Raw genomic sequence first — 14,452 nt, 5'->3', positions numbered from 1 at the left:
AGACTCTTGGTTAAAGACCTGTTTGCATCACATGCCCCCTGCACCAACTGATTAGCAGTCCCCTCGCTCCCCTCACGGCTCTTTGGCAAACAGTAATAACATTTCTAACTTCTCCAAGGACTCTGGGGTATGTTGAAAAGAGTGTGGCCAGCAGGCCAAGGGAAGTGAACCTCCCCACTATACTCTGCCCTGGTGAGGCCCCACCTGGAGTACTGTGTCCAGTTCTGGGCTCCCTAGTACAAAAAAGACCAGGATTTCCTTGAAAGAGTCCAGCGGAGGGCTACAAAGATCATAAAGGGTGTGGGGCACCTCTGTTCAGCCTTGAAAAAAGTAGACTCAAAGGGGAACTGATCCATGCCTGTAAATATCTGAGAAGTGGGAGGCAAAGGGATGAGGCCGGACTGCTCTCTGTGGTGTGTGGCAATAGGACAAGGGGAAATGGTCACAAACTGAAGCAAAGTAAGTTCTGCATAAATGTGCACAAAAACTTCTTCACAGTGCAGTGACGGAGCACTGGCACAGCTGCACAGAGAGGTGGTGGAGTCTCCTCCTCTGGAGACATTCAAGACCCACCTGGATGCCTACCTGTGCAACCTGGGCTAGGGAGTTGCTTTGGCAGGGGTCGGACTTGATCTCTAGAGGTCCCTTCCAACTCCTACAATTTTGTGATTCTGTGACTCCTGTTTCACTCACTCAAAGAGAAAAGCAACTCCAGTCCACATCTATAACAGCAAGACACTATCCCTTGTATGCCAGGAGCAGCAATGCTCCCGGACTCCAGCATTCCAAAGCAAACACGGTGTGTAAATTTAGTTACAGGACAGATACATGAATATTAAAGAATAAGCAAGTCAGAAATCTCAGAGCTGAGCTGTTGTGCTGCTGTATTACCCACTTCCTAACCCACAGGAAAGTGGCTTACATAAGAAGATGCAACTTACTGATAAGCGTACACATCTGAAAGATTATCACCTTCAATGACTCACTATTTAGGTGTCAAGGGTTGTTCTGTAGATGATATTTTCCTATTAAACAGCTCTCTGGAGTTATGATCACGAAACCAGAGTTTAAGGTAATGGGAATCAAGGATGTTTGGAAGGTAATTATTTCTTTTCAAGGCAGTATGGGTATTCTAAATGTCTTCCAATTACAGTAAGTGAAATGTTCAAAGTCAGAAGAGTCCATGTCCAAAGAAATCTTCCCAGGTAAATTAAAAATAGCTTTTCCTGCAAAGGGAGATGGAGAGAAAGGAGCAGACCAGAAGAGGGGAGAAGAAACCAAAGAAACATATAAATGGTAAGGAAAGCAATCATAAATGATGCAGAATGAAAACAGAGCTGGCAAGTTCAGCATCCAGAAGGATAAATGGAGATCCATCCAGAAGACATGAACTACATTCAGTCAGACTATGCATCCAAAAAAATCAATTCTCTTGATTCACTAGAAGCTCAAATGCACATGTTCAATTCTAATTATTTCGGCTTTATAATCCTAAAATTCAGTCTTCTACAGAAAAGGGAAAAATAGTAAAAATCAATAATAATAATAATAATAAATAGTTGTTGGCTTTCCCCCTTAACCCACTGATGGGCTTTTATCAGCAGCATGCTCTAGGAAATCCCAACTTGTTGTGTTGATCTAATAACACAAATATGAGCACACTATTACCTAAATTTATCAAGTTTCAACAATTACTTCACTGCACAGCAAAATAAATAAACATAAAACTTCTATCCTCATCTCATCCCCATCTAGATGATTCAGGAAGTAACACAGAAACAAAACCAAGTCTTCTTCATCCTATATAGAATGGAACTTCTTTAAACTTAGGGATCACCAGTCCTATTGGGCATAGGGAATGGCTCCAGATTCTTTGATTCTATCGGTACTGCACTGATGACAATTCACCTGTCCTTGTATACTCAGAAATAAAAATAAAAACAACAGCAAGAGTTCAGTCACAGAAAAAATGCTTATACATGATATGGAATGTCAATGCCATCCCTGAGTTAGATAAGCTCCAATCATATGAACCAACAAACAAGATCTAACAGCTTGCTGTATTTTCCCTTTGATGTCTAGTGATAACAAGAGAGATTTCCATATTTAAAACTTAAAATGAAGTGTGAAGGGCACAAGGGGGAGAAGAATATTCAGCAGAGGCTCAGTCCACCACCCCCGTGCTGCTCTCGAGAGCTTCTTGCCCGCTCCAAAGCATTTCCAAGAGGGCACTGAAGGAATTCTCTGTAGCAATCTTTTTCCAAGCGGTATTTTGGCATTTTAGTTCAGATTATGTGTTTTAAAACTGAGGACTGGCAGACTGCATCACAAATGGATCTCTTGAAAATCCACTATAGTTTTTTGAATAAGAGTTTTCTTTAAAGGGCAAAGAATTGACATTATGACCAAAAGAATGGCATAAGGGACAAATGAACACTCCAGCAGAACAGCATTCAAGCATACAAACACACTCTCTCTCTCTCTCTCTCTCCTTCGCTTGCTTGCTCTGTCACAAGCAAAGTTTTTGCAGGAGCAGAGCAGCAGACCCAAAAAAAAAAAGGCAAAATAATGCATTTGTTTCATTTAAAATGCTCCCAGGAGCATGTGGCAGACGCAAGAAACTGGCACTGCAAGAGAAACTGTGGGACTGCAGAGCAGAGATGGGATTCTCTTACCAGGGGCAAGCAGGCAGAACCCTTCACCCTGCCTGTCCAGACACATCCACATACCACGTGGAAGCAGCTGAAGAACTTCTAATCATGTTGCTGTCAGTAGGGCGTGTGTTCAGACAGCAAGCACCTCCTCCTCTACAAGAAAGCAATTACTCAACAGTGCAGCCAGGTGTGCCCAAGAGGGGCTGCAAACAAGGGGCAGGACATCAGTGACCTCTGAGACAACGGAAATAGGAGTAAGAATAACAACTCTGCATGACTGAAGACCAGAAAGCAAATATTCCTTTCCCAAATCCCAAAACACTTTCCTCTGATGAAAGAGGAGGGGCCAAAAGCTCAGCACAAGCCCAAGCAGGCCAGCTGCTACTTTCTTGACTGAAAGACAGCAAGAGAAAGTGATTTTCAAGGAACCACAGCACCATTGTCCTCACTCAGTTCGCAGGTTCTGTTGGAGGGTCAGAAGTGAATCAGCCTCCAAAAGCTGCTTGAGCACACACTGCTTCTCTGCAGTACACCCTGCCCCGCTGACAATACAGCCAGGAGAACAGAAACCCCCAAGAAACTCAAGACCAAGTTGTAGGTGTCTGTGATATTACTGCTCAAACTATTGTAGATCAGATTTTACAGTCTCCTTTCTGAAAGACTATTTAGTACCTCACCCACTTCATTAAATTGTTTGGCTTGAGATGAACAGAGCCTCCTAACACGGGTACAGCCATTGCCTACCCAAGCAAGGACATCCAGCCTACATCAACACACGGATATCATCAGCTCAGCAACTTTCCTTTAATCCCATTAAAGGCACACCAAGTCAATAAGCCAATACAAACGACAACCGACAGGAGCCAGCGCTCCACGCACTCCACTAGCATACCTAGCTGAACATGCCAGATGGATAAGAAAGCAAGCTCTTCGGATATCTTATGGAATAAGGCACCTTCTAACAACATCCATTTCAGTGCAGCAAAATGCACATCTGCATGCAAGGGAAGAAGGAGGTCAGGCTGCAAAGAGCACAGACCCCAGCAGTCGAAGGTAGAGGTCCAAAGCAGACAAGAAATGTTACTCCACATTCCACATACAACACTGAAAAACTTCTCAGAGACCCAAAGGTTGCACTTCTTGCAGGATGTAAAGCTGAAGGAACTTGGAGTGCAAATATGGCTATCAGTCTCGGTTTCTTTCTGTTGTTTTTTGTTTTCTTTTTAACACTGAGAGCTAAGTTTATTACCAAAGGTCGAGAGAAAGCTCAGAAGTAACTGGGTTACCTTCATGTACACAAAGTTATCTGCACAGCACAGGGCTCTGGAAATGAGCAAACAATGCTATCACATCATGCCCAGGAAGGGACGCGAACTCTTTTTCACTCTGGCAATTAGACTCAGGAGAGCAATAACAAGCCAGTGGGACAGATCATCCACCATGGGAGGTTCTCCCAGCACAGAGGTGCACACACAGCACGTCTGCAGAAGACATTCCCATTCCAGTAGAAAGTGTCAGGAGCAGTGCAGTGATGTCATACTGTTTACGTGGATAAACAGCCACCAATGTTTCTGTAAGACCTATTATAATCATCCACCATCCACTCAAGTGCCAGATCCTTCATAAAGCAGTTGTTTTCAGCTAGGAAGGGACACTGCAGAGAGTGACAAGGTGTCACATACTTGCAGATCCTTTTCTGAATCTTAGATGTCTCTTGTTTTGCCCCTCTCCCTTTTCCACACCATTTAATGAGAAGGCTGTAACTTACACTGGGCTAGTTATTCTTTGAGATGTACGCTGAACGTTTCAAGATACAGACTGAGACCTTGCATAAAAAATAGTAGAAAGTAAGAGTAAACTACCAAGAGGAATACATTTGGAGATGGCATTGCATTTTGAGCACAAGCCTCCAGTCCACAGTGCAGCTTTAGCCATTTTCTTCCCAGCCCTGTTCAAAATACAGTTATCTTCTCGGAATCCCATCTCAGGAACAACAAAAGAATGGAGACAACCAGGATGCCTCTGAAGAAGAAAGAAATGGCATTAAGGCAGCACAAAAAACCAAGTACAGATGTATCCTGCTTCTGACTGTCAGTTCATGAATAGCAGAGGCTGATAGTGAAAATGGAAAGTAGTAAAGATAAATCAGAAGAAACATACATAACAAAACTCACTACTGCTTTCAGAGTTTGCTGTAATTAAGGAAAAACATTATTTTTCTACTAGATGTAGTGAACACTGCCATACCTCCAATCATCAGCTTTAGAAACACAACTATAAATCCTTGTGTGCTGGGGAGACGTGTTGCTCAGGCAGCAGCCTTCCCTACGGACAAGCAACTGCACGCACCAGCCACAAAAGCTCTTCTTCCTCCATGCTTCAAACCTCTTGCTGGTGACCACCATCAGACTGCTGGTAGCCGTATAATTTCCTTAATGTGCAAAGCCTGGAAACAAGTATTTCAGAGCACTAAAGCGAGCAAATGCCATTCTTCCCTCTGGACACAGTTCAGTCCTTGTAAGCTCTCTTCTAACAGTAGCTGATGAGAAAGTTGGAGGGGAACAGTACGTTTACTTTCTAACCCAGCACTTGGTGTTACAGTCAACTGACGGACTTCAAAAGAATACTCTGAAGTCCTACAACATGTTTGCCAGACTGCTTTTCTGCTAAGCTCCTACAAAAATACTTAATTGTCATTACCAAAGAAACAGGGGGAGATGAAGGGGGGGGGGGGGGAAGAGATTTATTCTGCTAGTTTTACTTTTTACTGCTGGATTTTACTTGTTACCTGGCAAACTGGCCACGGCCATGTAAATAGCCACTGACACAAGAGTGAAAGAAAAAAGGACAAGAACTCTTGGCAAAACACTTTTACAAAATTCTTCAAGGTATCTGCAGACAAATCCCTTTTGTCCAGCGTATGTAAATGGTAGCAATACTCGTAGTACTGAGAAAATAACAGAAAGAATAAAGGTCTTTATCAAGCCTCTATTTTCCATTCATGTACACAAAGCTGTTTGTCTACAGAAACTGCTGAAGTATTTCCATACATTAACATGAAAACATCACTGTGCACATATTGTGCATTTTATTTTCCCTTCTGAACTATCAAAACCACCATAAATCCTGAGCAATACAGTTCTTCTACAAACCTAGGTTATTCAGAGAGTTTTGTTGTTTTTTTTAACTAGATGCTACTGAATGCCTTGAAAAGCAACCATAACTTCTCATCTAAGTTCTTCTTTCTATTTTTCAAGTTAATACCCAACTTCCAGTCAAGTTGGAGTACTTCCAACAGAGCTCCTTTCCCCTTCGCCCCTTACTGATTAACTATGGGCTCAACCCCTTGACCATATACCACAAGCAAAGTAAAAGGGTCAAAGGACGTATACTGTTTATAGCTGATCTGCTTAAGTTCACAAAATCAACCGACCGTCCCCTGGACAAAGGCAGGAGCCCTCCAAACGTGCTGACTTTCAGGGAGCTTCTATTGGCCCCTGCTGGGAAGGCACAGAGGCAACTCTCAGCCACTCATTCCCAACACACAAAGGAGAGCTTCAGATCAGGTACAGGTCCCACGGTGAAACAAAGCTATATTACAATATCCACTATTTCCATCATCCATCACATAACAAAGGATCTTACCATCTTCATTATCATTGCCACGGAGCTACTGGGAAGTGAACCAAAATGGAAAGATGTATTCCAGTGGACAATGATCCCAAAGTGACCGAGGCATGGGAACTTGTTCACCTTCCCACTCAAAAGTAGAGTTCAGAGAAGGACCGCTACCAAAGGCAAAACACCAGCACAGCTCGCCAGGGTCTCTGCTCCTCCGCCACAACCCTCAGCACAATGCTACAGCACAGGCCTGAATCAAACTGCTCAAGAGAAACAGCTATTAAGAATATTATCACTTCATTCTTAAGATCAATTGAGATAAGCTCAGTCTTACATGTTGCACTCTTCATATCTTTCCAGTTAAAATTTAAAGCTTTGGCAGACAGCCTCTGCAAACAGGCTGTGAGTACAGCCCTCCCCCCCCTCCTCCTCCTCTTTTCTAAATAACCTCAAAGAGCATGAGCAGGAAGGAAGGGGAAAGTCTGTCTTCCAAATGTATTCTGCTTGTGCCAAAGGAAGCTCAGGCCTCACCTTGGTTCACTCTATGCTTCAGAGAAACAGCAAATATATGGGAGGAATGCATTTTCCACATCTCATTTAAACATATTTATATATTTAGAGACAAGCATCGTTTGGTGGAAAACATTCTTCCGAGGGCATGATTTCTAAATAAACACCTCCTCTACTTCCCTTTATTAAAATAAACATAAATTGTTCAGATCCGCATGTGCATCTGAAGTGCATATGTATGTGTTTTACTGAAATAAAACCAGATTATAGCTTTAACAATAGCTTTACATATGTAACTGTCCTAAATGCTTATCCTAAACTTTCAGAAGAGTGAAATGAAACTTTCGTAAACCTAATAAACAAGGAAATTGGTATTCTTTTTGATCATATCCATAGCAATTTTGTTGTTACACTTCTGTTGCACCCCACTGCTGCATGGCTCCTGACTCAAGTGTCATTGTCTCAATGGTGATGTGGTCTCTACCTTATTCTTATGCCTATTTCATACCCTGTGTACAAGGACTGCTTACTTCAGGCTGTTCAGAGATGCTTCCTTTCTTCTGCAACGCTAACAAAACTCAGAAATACAATGAATTTACTTTGTCAGAGAGGAAAACAGCAATAACAAGGCTATTGCCAGCTCTGATCATATCCCTCTCAATCTTGTAATAGTTGTGACACTCAACTCCTAGCAGTTTGCCACATGAATATTTCAAACCTGTTTCAGCTCTCAGTCAAGAGTAAAACATGCAAACAGCATGCTCAAGGCAAAAAGGAAATTAATTTATTCCACACCTGTAAAATATATTTATGCAATGGCTTTCAAACCACCACAGCTGAGGGCCGGCACGCTAACATTAGAACTAGCAACCCCAAGAACATCCAGGTTTTACATTAAAAAGCACACTCCATTTGCTTTGTCTGTCATTTTTCCATGTGGTACATTCTGTTTCGCGAGCACTCGTGCAAATAGAAAGCCAGGTCTCAATCTTGGCCCTAGCTCTCAAGCGAAGACACAAGGACCTCCATAAAATGCCATTAGTAGTTAGTCAATCTGGGCAAGAGTGCCATTGCAGAGGGGGGGGCAAGGACCACAAATGGCATCCTGAACGCGATGGAGGTGAGGCTTGGCACAAGAGCAACAGACAGCTGTTATGTTATTGTCAGCCTGCAATGAAAGCATTCTTTCCTGTTCCCAGATCAGACCATTAAAGCTCACCCTCTCCCACTCCACAAAGCTTCAAAAGCTTCTGGCATTAAAACGAACAGACATGGTGGGGAGAAGCAGATAATTTCTGAGCACAGCACAGTGATTCCACACAACACCTGCCTTCCCCAGCTCTCCACACGCTGGGTCCAGGAACGGTGTGCATTGCCATTGCCACAGAAGCCTCCATGACATGGAGCCAAAGGCCAGTGGAGCACCCACCAGCAACACGCCTACTGCAAACCACCTGAGCCACAGAACCTCAGGCAGGGACTGACACTGATGGTGCCAAGCACGCTGCTACCTGATTCATCTCCTTCACTACCTATATCCTCCCTCAGGTATCCCTTTTCCTTCTGGGATTTTTCATCATCCAAGCACTAGAAAACTCTTGCTGAGAAGTTCTTCTCACAAGCAAAGGTGACATTTTGCCATCTTCTTCACTGAAAAGCAAGTGCAGTCTCTCAGTATGCGTTTTTTTCTTCCTTTTTTTTTTTTTTTTTTTAATACCACATGCTTTCTGTGTGCCCCAGGAATTTTTTTTAGCCCTATAATTTCTCTTTCTATTCCCACAGTATCAAATTATATAAGTAAGGGATATACTCACAGTGCCACGCAGCCAAATACAAACTTTAGAAAGCCCACAGTGTCCATACTCTGGGATATGGGATAAAATAGGGATTTGATTTAGTAGTTGGGTAGGGATAGTGATAGGAGGATGGTTGGACTAGATGATCTTGTAGGTCCTTTCCAAACTTATGAACCTATGAACCTGCTCCCTCCCTTTCTAATATAGTTCAGCTTATGCTTTAGTTCTCAGACAGAGCTGAGGGCAGTAAGTGACAATTCTCAAATCAGCATGCAAATTCAGTCCACTCCGTGAAGAAACAAGCCGTCAGCTTCATGAAGAACAAATCACCTTGCTTTCAACCACTGTGACATTTTTAACATATCTCAATTTCAAAACAATGAACACATCTGGAAACATAAGAAGATAAAGCATGCTCCACCTGGCAGGGTGATACAGAAGAAAAGTAATGGCAGTACAGTGCAGTTTGGGCTACTCAGGAATAAGAACCAAGCTGTACTCCGCAATGCCCAATGCACTGTGACACCCCTGCAAAATCCAGCACTGAAAGCCAAAGCCAGAAGTACGCTTTGCTCAAGAGCTCCCATCCACTTTCTGACTGTGGTCACACTGTTTCAAAAGCAAGAGATCCTAGAGAACACCAAAGGAAAACACAGGGCTGTATTTCATTGCTGGACAGTATGTAACTCCTGGCTACTGGCAGTGCTGAAAGTTCAGTGCTGATGTATTTGCTATTTTGCTCCTTTGAGGTAAGCATTGAAATTCACCCCCTACTCTGAAAAGGCTCACCACAGAGCCTCAAACACATGTGCAAGGCCATTAGGAAGGAAATGGATGGTTCAAGAAAGGGAATAACTTCTTTCACCAACTTCTATCATATTAGAATAACCTGCTGGAAAGATACAAGGGGCAAAACCAAGCTATAAAGCATCTGACTTTGCTAAGATAGGCACTCAACCACTATATGCCCACCCAGCCACAAAAGCCCAAGTTTAATCCTTACATACTTTAGAGCATTTTCTCTAGAGCACGTGAGAAAGAGATGAAATAAGATGTCATGGTTTTGTGGTTTTTGTTGTGTTGTTGATATTCCACATCATGACACCATGTAGTGCATTGGGAGCTGAAGAGTTAGAAATCCACTTCTTTGACTTCTGTTCAAATTTATTATTGTCTACACAGTGAGTTGGCCAACCTGCTCAAAGCTTGTTCCTTGGAATAAATGCATTGCAGTACAATGCATCACACGTAAATAATAATAACAGCGTTTGGAGAAGTCTAAGATTAAACACTCTCATGTCTCATTGCTGTAATTGAGATGCATCCACATCATCACTCTCTCTCTCGTATGGTCACCCAAAGAAGTAAAGCCATGTGCTTTCACACCACTCAGTACGAGCTGGATGATCACTTTATGTAGTTTACTCTTTCCTAGCACAATAGTGCTCTACTGAGTTGGAGATTACAGAAGATACTTGTTAGAGGCGGTGCAGCAAATTAGTTACTATTTTGCAATTCAGACAGAGCATTAGCAGTTACATGCTCAAGATAGGCTGAATCCCGCACAGGACACTGACAGAACACCAGAAAGAACAAAGCAACCGACACCATTTTGTCCTCAAAGAAAAAGAGCCTGCGGGCTGCTATCTAGCTTTCAGTGAATCTAATTCCTCCTAAACGTCAAACAGTATTTCTCTCAACTGACCCTACTGCCACAGCCACAATGTTGCTCCACGAGTAGGGAGCTGCTCCTTGAATGCCCGACAATTCAAACAAAGTAACGACACAAGTATCGGTCATCAGGTGGATGTTTTGGTTGCAATGAGGAACGCCATTACCAACAACAAAGAAACAGTGAATTAAAAGCTTCAATACAAAACCATGCAAAAATCAACTGCTTTATTTCCCCATATGCTCGTATGTATTATGGCTCAATGACAGATTCAATTTACCATTTCAAAATGCAAGTTTTTTTTACAGTAACATTTTGCAAAACGAGACTTCCACAATTCTATCAGAAAGACGAGCACTGGGGGGTAAATTAGAAGCAAAATGTGTGGTTTCTCACATTAAATCGTATCGCAGTCCCACTCCTCCTCGCCAAAATCCGTTATTTTGGACAGATGATATAAGACTTCCTGAGAGCAGGAAGTCCTGCAAGTCAGAGGCCGCTGCTGAGCCAATATTTCCAGTATTTTGCAATAGGAACTTCAAATCCCTTACAAACATGAACAGGACGTCCCATCAGCATCTGCAGATTTGCCCTGCAGCACTTTAACAATGAGGGACCAACCATCTGCTTCTCTCTGCATAGTTCTGCTCAGCAGACTTGAAGAAACTGAGGTGAACCACCATGACCCAACAGAACAAAACATTTGACATCAGCACTTGGGAGGCAAAACGCCATCCTCAAACTCTGCAGTTTCTAAACAATCTCATGACAGCCTCGAGTGCTTCCAGCAGGAAGATAACATCCATCCACAATCTCGGCACAGTACGAACCCCAGAAGTCTTCCACATACTAAGAAATCCAACTGAGCACTGGAAGAAAACCATAAAGTACATAAAGGAAAGCTTGCAGGTGTGAAGTACGTTGCTGACGTCTTTTAACAACAATAAATATCTGTACTTCCAAAAATCTGTGTGCCATGTACACTATTGCTGGCAGTCAGGCCCCAGTAACCTAGAACTATGCAGAGAGACTGCTGGGGTACCTTCTCAGCTGACCCAGGTAACAAGATGAAAAATGCAGGTTTCTGAATTACAGCTGTTATTTCCAGATTGAAAATAACAAGAAACATTTTCCTTTTTGCTTAACTTCTTCCCGTTGCTGTTTTGAAGGCAAGTTTGCCCTTGCAGCGACGCAACACAACGCTGTGAGCTAGCTGATTCCAGGACACAGAATTGCAAATGAGGAAACAATCTACCAGAAAGACTAACTCACATCAACCTTGAGATAGACATACTGCAATACATTTTTAAATGGGTGTTGAAGCTATTAAGTATCACTGTAGCACTATGCCTAACTTGCTTCGCTTTGAACTGAACAGACGATCAGCTTGCTAAGAAGCACAATATAACCCCAGCCATACAATACTTTTACTCCAAGCTTAGCAGCCTAACACGGCTGGGCAAATTGGAAAAGCAAACAGGTCCATTTCCCAGCAAATGCACAGCAATCCAAAGAACATGACTCACTGAGAGTCTGTTCTAGCACCACAGGTATTTCAGGCATTCTTCTACTCAAAATATTTTGCCGTCCCCAACGCTGAGTACTGCAGAGCTGGCTCCAGTTGAACTACACAGATTCACAGTACATAGCACAGCAATACCACTGGTGACCCAAGCTCATACCTGGAGCACTTCGCTACCAGGATCACTGTTCGTATGCAATATTAACAGGGCTTCATGCTTCCAGCATGGAAGCTGGGACCTCTACAAAGTATTTTGCTTTATAAACATGCCTGTCTATAACTTAACATACAGAAGAACCTGCTCGTCTCACTGTGATTGACCAACTCGTGAAGTAATTAACATATTCCATGCCTGTGAATGCTGAGTTTATTTGCAAGCTGTAGGACATGTGAAATACCATACAAATGCCAGCTCGTGCACACAGCCACCCTCACGGCACTGCTGCTCGAGTTACATCTTCCTTGGCAACAAAACGTGCCACGGATGCACCAAAACTTGTCATGACGCCATCAGGATAACTCCCTGCAGAACCAGCCCAGGTTTGGAGGACTCTGTGATGCTGAAACCTAAGACAACAGGAGCTCTCTGAGGCCACCACAGTGTGGTCCCTGGGGAGGTGTCACACAGCCAAGGCACACACGAGCACAGGGCAGCCACACGGCTCAGGTTGAGCTAATGTGATAGCCAATTGTGCCTACTAACGCAACATACAACATCTACCTTTCCTAACAGGAAACCTACCATATTCCATGGTGAAACATAATGCTCTATGCTCTAGTATGCACAGACCTATAGCACCAACTGACCAAAAGCCAACCAGTAAAATAAGCCCGGGAATTGAGGGTCCACAGAGGAATCCTTTTGGGATTTACTCTCGTTAAACACACAAAAAAAGCAGGTAGGCCGTTCATGAAACCACAGCCGAAAATAAGCACATTTACCTCCTGCACTGCCACCTGCCTCCATCTCTCTGTCCACGCCGACATCCCCAGCCGAGAGCCACGGCCCTCGTCCCTCAAGGTGAGCACCGCCGCTGGGTCGGAGACCACGGACGGAATCGACAACTACGCTGAGACGAAGGGAACGACAGAGCCCCGTCCGGCCCGCACAGCAGGTGCCAGCGGGAAGGCCGCCCGGCCCGGCCCTCTCCTCCCCGGGAACAACAAAGGCCGCCGGGCTCCCTCAGGGCTCCACCAGGCCGGGCTCCAGCGCGCTGAGAAGGGCCGCAGGATGGGAATGCACACACAACAGAGAACGCGATAGCCGCAACCGGCCGCCCAAGGCACCCGCCGGGCCGCCCCCCCCAAAACCCGCACGGCAGTCCGGCACACGGCACGGCCTGCGGCGGAGCGACAAAGCGGGCGGTGGGCACTCACCGGGAAGCGGCGAGCTCTCGCGGGGCCGCTGCGGCCGGCCCGGCCCGCCGAGGCGGGGGGAGAAGGCGGCGGGCGGGCGGCCGCTCTCCGCTTCGCTCCGCGGGGCTCAGGCGAGCGGGCGGGCGCGGCGGGGCGGTGCGGGCCGGGCCGGGAGGGCGGCTCCCCCGCTGAGGCCCGGGCGGGCTCCCGTGGGACGCGCCGCCGCCGCTGCAGCGTCTTGACCGCGGCGTCGTTCCGGCCCCATCAAGGCCGGGCCGGGCCGCGGGATCCGCGCGAGGCGGGGCGGGGGCAGCGGGGCCGCTCCCCGCGGCGGCTGGTGGCCATCTTAGTCGTCCTCCTCCTCCTCCGCGGCGCAGAGTGCCCCCTCCCCGCTCGGCTGCCTCCTCCCTCTGCTGCTCCTCCTCCTCCTCCCGGCTGGCTCCCGCGGCCACCTGAGGAGAGCGTATGGGGAATGGCGGGAGAAGGGAGCGCAGGCAGCGCCCGCTCACCTCTGCTCCGTCGGTGGTGGTTCACAAAATAATAAAAATGATTTCCAGTGTAGCAGTTCGCGTTTCCCCTGGAGTCCCGCGGAAGGTTCTGCGCTCCCCTTGTCCGGACAAAGATCCTCCGGCAGCGCCTCTTCTCTGAGGAGAACGGAGCGCTGCCGACACCGGGCGGAGCGAACGGACCCTTCGTGCGGCCCGAGGCTTCCCACGCTGAGCGAAAGCCCACCGAGCGTCCCTGCTGTGTGCACAGAAGGACGGCACGACAGGGAACGGCCTCGAGTTGGGCCAGGGGACGCTCAGGTCGGGCACGAGGGAACGTTTCTTCTCAAAAAGAGCAGTGATGCGGTGGCACAGGCTGCACGCGGAGGTGGTGCGGTCACCGTCTCTGGAGGTGTTCAAGAGCCATGGAGATGTAGCACTGAGGGACGTGGTTAGTGGAGGGGCTGGTGGTTGGATTTGATGGTCGCAGTGGTCTTTTCCAACCTTAATGATTCCACGATTTCTGCTGTGTGACCAGAAGGAAATCTGTCATGGAATGCAGAGATAGTTACTCTTTTTCCTAATAAATTCCCTACAGCTAAAGGACTCTTTTGTGCTACCTAGACACATTACCCATATAAACTTCAGCTACACACAGCAAGTACAGGGTCACTGCCACCGTGGTGCAACCTTCACCCACGCACACCTCGTGGGAAGGGCACAAACGTACATCCACACTTGTGTCCCTTGGCCCTTCTGCCTTTTTCCATCAACTGCAAACTCACTTCCTTCAATACATCAGCTACTAACAATGGCTTGCCTTCCAGCAGTTGGCT

The 14,452-nt window shown here is 45.8% G+C and overlaps 1 protein-coding gene across 8 annotated transcripts in view; it reads right to left on the bottom strand.

Moving 5' to 3' along the window:
• Window positions 1-13,732, bottom strand: part of WDFY3 (WD repeat and FYVE domain containing 3) — a 131,267-nt gene extending 117,535 nt beyond the window's left edge. For 7 of the 8 annotated variants that reach the window (XM_065736695.1, XM_065736687.1, XM_065736691.1 and 4 more), the window contains exon 1: window positions 13,641-13,732. The gene's annotated coding sequence lies outside the window, so the exon portion shown is untranslated. Of the gene's footprint in view, window positions 1-13,152; window positions 13,222-13,640 lie in introns of those variants that run through there. The other variant, XM_065736688.1, reaches the window with a different exon arrangement.
• Between the last annotated feature and the right edge of the window lie 720 nt (window positions 13,733-14,452).

Source organism: Cyrtonyx montezumae, unplaced genomic scaffold, assembly GCF_038088225.1.
Source record: "Cyrtonyx montezumae isolate F1298 unplaced genomic scaffold, pur_monq_1.0 scaffold_2, whole genome shotgun sequence".
In the NCBI taxonomy this organism is placed as follows: Eukaryota; Metazoa; Chordata; class Aves; order Galliformes; family Odontophoridae; genus Cyrtonyx; species Cyrtonyx montezumae.
The sequence above is the reverse complement of the archived record's forward strand: the minus strand, read 5'-3'. Positions and strand labels throughout refer to the sequence as shown.